Source organism: Octodon degus, unplaced genomic scaffold, assembly GCF_000260255.1.
Source record: "Octodon degus isolate 3935 unplaced genomic scaffold, OctDeg1.0 scaffold00067, whole genome shotgun sequence".
NCBI classification, from domain to species: domain Eukaryota; kingdom Metazoa; phylum Chordata; class Mammalia; order Rodentia; family Octodontidae; genus Octodon; species Octodon degus.
Window position 1 is genome coordinate 10,823,792 of NW_004524643.1, and position 6,496 is coordinate 10,830,287.

The 6,496-nt window shown below is 47.2% G+C and overlaps 1 pseudogene; it reads right to left on the reverse strand.

The window, feature by feature from the left end:
- Positions 1–457: 457 nt before the first annotated feature.
- Positions 458–6,496, reverse strand: part of LOC105742700 — a 9,407-nt pseudogene continuing 3,368 nt past the window's right edge.

Sequence of the window (6,496 nt, forward strand, 5' to 3'; positions counted from 1 at the left end):
TGTTGAGTGGGTCCCCCATCTTGTGTGAGCACTCTCAGGGCCATACCTTGCCTCTCATCTACATGTAAATTGAAATGCTGTCTTGTAGGTAGGCTTAGGGCTGGGGCATTTGGGAGAGCTTCTTTAAACTTCTGGAATGCCAAGTGGGAACCAGTTTCCCACGTTAAAATATGGAAATCTGCCTTTTGGGTCTTCCTTATGAGTTGATAGAGGGGTCATGCAATCTCCCCATATCCTGGTATCCAAAGGTGACAGTCTGTAATTAGCAGGAATCCCCTCAGTTGTGTTAGGGTCCTGGCTGTGGGAAGGAGAGAATTGGTTTAATTATTTCTTTCCCTAGTTTTCAGATTCCCCTGCATATGATGAGGCCTAAATATTTTACTTCAACACTGAAAATTTGTGCTTTGGATTTATTTATTTTTTAGGGAGGACAGTGGTGGCTTTCTTGGCCAGGTGACTACTTGAGGGGGATGAAGCGCGAAGAGTGAGTGGCACCAATGCCAGGCCGGCCCAGCTTCACCGGCTTGGAGGTGATGGAGAAGTTGCCCAGGTTGTGGCCAGTCATCTCAGACTTGATCTCCACCTGGCAGAAAGTCTTGCCATTGTAGACACCCACGATGCTGCCCACCATCTCGGGCAGGTTAGTCATGTCGTGAAGGTGTGTCTTCACCACCTTGGGCTTCTCCATGGGTGGTACCTCCTTTTTCACCTTGGTAGACACTTGAGAAGTGCATGCTGCTTCCACTAAAGTCCACAGTTCAGCTGCCTCATCTTCCATTGCTGACTGATACACTCTAACAGTCTTTTTTTTTTGGCCAAGCCAGGGATTGAACTCAGACCCTTGAGCTAGCCAGGGATGTGCTTATCCTACTGAGCCATCTCCCAGGCCCTGAATGATACACTCTAAAGGAGTAAGAGACTTTGACTATGAGATTTCCATCTGGAAAAAGGAGAAGAAATTGTTCTGGACATCCCCACCTTCTTTCTAATTGATTTCCAAGCCTAAGTTATAATTGGCAATTCATCTGGTACCAGGAATGCCTACAGAAGGACGCAGAACTTTGTAATAAACTATAGCATACATATAAAAAGTGAGTTGGAAGCAGAGCAGCTCTCCTGCTGGGCTGTGCAGGGGATCACCTCTGGAGATAGAGACAACCGACTGGTGCGATTTGCCCACCCCTGCACTAACCAAGTCTCCAAGCACTAGCGTTTCTTTATCTAATTATTTTTAGCAACTGGAAAAGACTTAAATCTTGGAGCTCACAGGTTACACTTATATTTGTCATTGAGCAATCATACTTTACACATTGGTAAAAACACAATAAGGCCAACAAAAATCATTTTACTCTTACCTTAGTTAGCATATGTAAGGCACAAATGTAAATCATTCCCCAGGTAACTGCTATGAGAGGTAAATTGCTGCAAGCTGTCTCAGTCTCATTTCTGAAGGGGTGGCTAATTAAGCAATTTTGTTGAAAAGCTTGGGGAGAACTAGTAGTTTACTAGCAGAGAAAGAAAAGTACAATAGGTAAGTGGAGAGTGTTCAGTGGGCAGGAGCCCGTTTCCACTGGGACCTTTGGGTATCCGCCAGAGAGTAGCCCTGGCCATGACCCCTCAGGTGGTCTCAGTTTCTATTGACCCTCACAACCAGAGATCAGTCTCCAGACAGGATTCCAGCTGTCTGTCTGGTCAACATTCCATCAGCCATTGCCTTGAATGGGGATTCACAAAAAAAAATCCTGGAGAAATCTGGCTTCTAATTGAATGAGTGGCAGCTGCTTTACTAGCTGGCAAAGTAACCACTGTCAATGTTGTGTAAGGGATAGATAAAAGCCTGAACAAGCTTACCTAACACTTTACAGTAAAGGTTTTAAAGTCTACAACTTACCTCTTATGCACCTAAATGATACTGAGTCCCAGGAGAGGAGGAAAGATTGGAAGATCCTCCCTTAGACTAACTGTGCTTTGGTCCCGTAAGTGTGCTGCTTTTGAAGACATCTCCTTCTGGTGTCACCCAGAAGTTGTTTCTTTCCACTGTGTCTCAGGTTTAACCTCCTGAAGGAGACCTGCCCAGAGCACTAAGCAGAGACATGGCTTCTATATGTGTGCTCCTGGACGGAATGATTTTTTGTTTGTTTGTTTGTTTGTCTCCTCTGACTAAGAGAGACTGGGCATGTGTCATTTCTCTAAAGCGACTTCTCTGTCTTTGGCATTAACACATGTTCAGTTTGTATGGGCTTCACTTAGTGTGGACAGTCTAGAATTTTCTAACTTTACATGCCTCTGGAAAGGAAAGTATAGAGAGGTAGGAAAATAGGAGTAAGGTCAAAGAAATGGAACTGAAGCAGAGCAGGCCTCATATTTCTTCTAGCATGTAGAGGGGTATCAGAGTCAGTTTGTCTCAGTGAAACCTGTCTTCCAAGTCTTAAGACTAGTCGCCGACCTAATGTCCCTTAGCTGGTAAAAGGAGTGCCATGTTTTATATCCAGGCATGTATATTTTGTAAGTCTGAGCTAGATTTAAAAGTCCCATTTTGCAGAAGTGTATATTAAAGTCTACTGAGGTATTCTAACATTACTCTGTCCAGCACTGTTGTCTAAAGTTAAGCAGCGTGGCCAGGGAGGTGGCTCAGTGGAATAAGCACTTGCCTGGCAAGTACAAGGGCCTGAGTTCAAACCCCGGTTCCACCAAAAAAATAAACAACAAAAAAAATAAAGTTAAGCAGGGAATGCCAGCACATTTAGCAACTAGTTCAAACACAACATATACAAACACAAAACAGTCATAAAAGTCCCATTAAAGAAATTACATAACCTTATATAAAATTTGCATATTTTACAGATATGCACTATCACATCTGACTTTCGATATTTTGTTTTGGTTTTTGTTTTTTGTTGATGTTGTTGTTGTTATGTATTTGGTATAGGGTCTCACTACACAGCTCAGACTCCTAGTGATCTTCCAGTTTTTAGCCTCCCAGGCCAGGACTCCGTGGCCAGATCAGCATGCCTCGGGGGTGGGGCAGGGTGGCATGTGGTGCCAGGGATCCACCCCAGTCCCTATGCTTGCCTACGCAGGTGCTTAGTCTGCTGAGCTACACAGCCAGCAATATTTCCATATTTCAGCTTAGATTTGCCAACAACATTTTGACCAACATTTTAACACAACTATATAAAAGACAAAGCATAAACAGTTATAAGCAATTTTAACAGAAATGTATGAGAAAAAACTGTGTGAGGCAAAGCTTAAGCAATTATGAGCAATGAGCAAAGACATATCAACATTTGAAGCATAAAAATTTATTATCTAAATGAGTCCCAATCCAGAGACTATAAAGAAACTCAAACGCTTACCTATGCAATGATCTCGAGGGATGCCCTCCAAATGATATAGGGGATTGAAATTCCCAACCTGAAAGATACTTGGGCTGAGTTTGTGTTCTTTAAAACCGAAGAATGAATTTTAGGAACAGTGGAAGTTAAAAGAATATATTTACTGGGAAAAAGAAATGTCCTGTCTGAAAGAAGGACAGAGGGGGAATCAGAGTGGGTTGCCTCCAATCCTGTGTTTTCTAGAAATTTTTATGAAGTAAAACAATGTGGCGGGGCAGAGAGATGGCTCAGTAGAATAAGCGCTTGCCTGGCAAGCGCAAGGGCCTGAGTTCAATCCTGGGTTCCACCAAAAAACAAAACCAAAATCAAACAAACAAAATCAACAATGTGGTGAGGTGGGTCTAAGGTGAAGAACATGGGAACTCCCTTAGGTGGGCATGAGGCAGGACAAAAGTATGGTCAACGAATCAGAGTACAAGCTTCATTGCTCAGGTCAAATTGATTAAATCCAGGACCAAATGGGGAAGCAAGCAGGCATGGCTAGTGGGCACAAATACAGAACCAGGCCTTTTCCTGTGGGGGGGCTGGGTTAGTGACTCCCAGGTGTCCTTCAGGTGAGAGATTCCTTTAGAATATCAATCCTGGATGCCTGTCTTTAGGGAAGTATGGGGCTGCAGTTGTTTACTCTTTTGTCTTAAGGTTCAGCCCATAGCAGGGACCTGCCTGTCTCTCCCACAGTTGCGAAGTCATCTTGTCCTCCATACTCTCTCCTTGAGAGCCTAGTCCTGTCTGACTGCTATTAATATTTCTATCCAACTCAGCTGCCTGCAACAGAAGCAGAGAAGCTGGGACTTGGAAGGGTAGCAGTGGGCAGATTCTGGATGTGTGGGGAGTGTGGATGAAAATGGAGGCATAGAGTCAGAGCAGGGTGTGAGGAGAGGAGGGGGAAGGATGAGGAGGCTGGAGCTAGAGCGTGGGTCATCATTCTGCTCCTGAATTGAGGAAAGCCCAGGAAAGAGCTCCTTGGGGTCTGTTAAAGGTGCATGTTTAACCTGCCTGGAGAAATGGAGGCAGATTGAAGGCTGGCGCTCAGGGAGAGAGGGAACCTGGTGAGGGCAGGCTCTCACTCTCCAGCACAAGGACCAGCATAGAAACATGGCACTTCGTGTGTCACCTAAGGAGCTAAATGGCCCACGTGCTCATGTTGGAAGGAACGGCTGTCGTTTGGGATGCTGGAGTGCACACAGGGTGGTGCAGGACGAGCAAGTTTCTGTGGCAAGCTGGTGCAAGGTGGCTTATGCCTTCAGCAACCTGGGAGGTCAATGCAGGAGGATCACTGCAGGCCTGGGATGTAAGAAGGATGCTTACATGTGCAATGAAAAAAGAAAACGTCAAAAAGGAAGACGAAGAAGAAAAAGTAGAGCAGAAGGAGAAGGGAAAGCAGGAGGAGCAGGACCCTTGGGGCTGGATGGAAACGAGGACAACAGGGACCCAGATGCACATGCAGCAAGTGTGTGTGGGCTTGTCATGTCTGTGCCAGTGTAGATCATGGTTCGTGGCTTTGTATCATGAAAGGCTGAAAAGGAAAAGTAAAACTATACCCAGGATGTCCTGGCCCATGAGCTGCCTGCCATAAACATGATTAGCCCAGGGATAAAAATTCCATATTGGATGTTGGCTGCTCTGGTCATGGGGCTGGAAAAGATTCCAGTGATGGAGCCCCAGTCCCACTTTGTCCCTAAACAGCTGCTGGACAGGGGATGGGAAGAGCTCACCCAGAAAGGAACCCTGACAGGGAGCCCTCCAACTGTCATATGGCAGGGAAACACTAGCAGGCAGGGACCCCACACAGGGCTGCCTCGGGTAAGTGGGTGAGCAGGAGGATAGTGTCACAAATAGACTTGGATGACTCCCGCCAAGACACTGAGAGCAGGAAATGCAATTGGCCACTTCCTTCAGGCCACCAGTCAGGCTTCTATAGGAAGGGCTCCATGGCCTGGGGTTGCTGGTGACATTCTGTCCCCACCAGAACTAGTGGTGTGGCCTGGACACGCCTTTTCTTGGGCAGCAGAGAGGGCCAACACACTGGACCAAATGCCAACTCCATAGGATGTCCACAGGAGCAACTTTGCTTCAGACTCCTCAGGAGCTCTGACTCACTCTATCATATGCACAGTGGCGGAGTGTGCACTGGGTGAGGGAAGTGCCTTTGGGTTGCTTAAGGCAGTATTGAATCAATAAGTGTGATGGGTAGTGAGGCCCCCAGACTGAGCCAGGACCCTCAGTGCAGTGCTGTGTCCCTGCCCAGAGTTCTGCCTTCCCCACTGCCAATAAATCTTGCCCCTCCACAGCAGGAACTCTGGGCTGTTCTTGCTGTGTAGGCCTGGAGCTTGTTGGCAGAAAGGGAGGGCAGAGGCTAGCAGGTGGCACTCCGCATTCAAGATGTGCTGTAGGGGGCCAGGGAGATGGCTCAGTGGAATAAGTGCTTCCCTGGCAAGCACAAGGGCCTGAGTTCAATCCCCAGTTCAAAAAAAAAAAAAAAAGATGTGCTGTGGCTCCAGCAGGGAGGGAGGAAAGCGACACAGGTACCCACCTTGAGGGGCCTTTCCCCTCAGACTCAGCCTGTCCAGCCCCTGCCAACCTGTGTAGCCAGCTCTGTATTTGGGCATCCACCAGGCTCAGCAGCTGTGGCCCTGCCTTCCTCCAGGCCTTGCTGGAATGCTGAAGTCCCCATGGAGACAGAGAGATGTGTGAGGGCACTGCAGCCCTCAGGCTTATGAATAGAGGGTAAGCTTTCCAGCAATCTGTCTGTGTTCCAATCCCACCTCTAGCGGGAAGACCTTGGTCAAAGACCATCTCTGTGCATTGGCTTTTCACCTAGGCTAACAGTGCCTACCTAAGAGAATAGAGGCAGGAGTGAAAAGCACCCAGTTTAGAAAAGCTCCATGAAGGTGAGAATTCGTGGCTGGTGTGGAATCAGGTTTGAGGTGAAAAAGAAGACCAAGCAAATGTTATCAGAGAAGGAGCTTTTCTCCTGCCTGCCCATGCTTTTCTAGCCTGGTCTGCCTTTGCCCACTGTGTCCCTCCCAGCTTAGACTGTGATCACAGGGGCTGTGGTAGGGGACACTTGTCACCTGGGTCCTGTCTGCACTTGGCCCCTA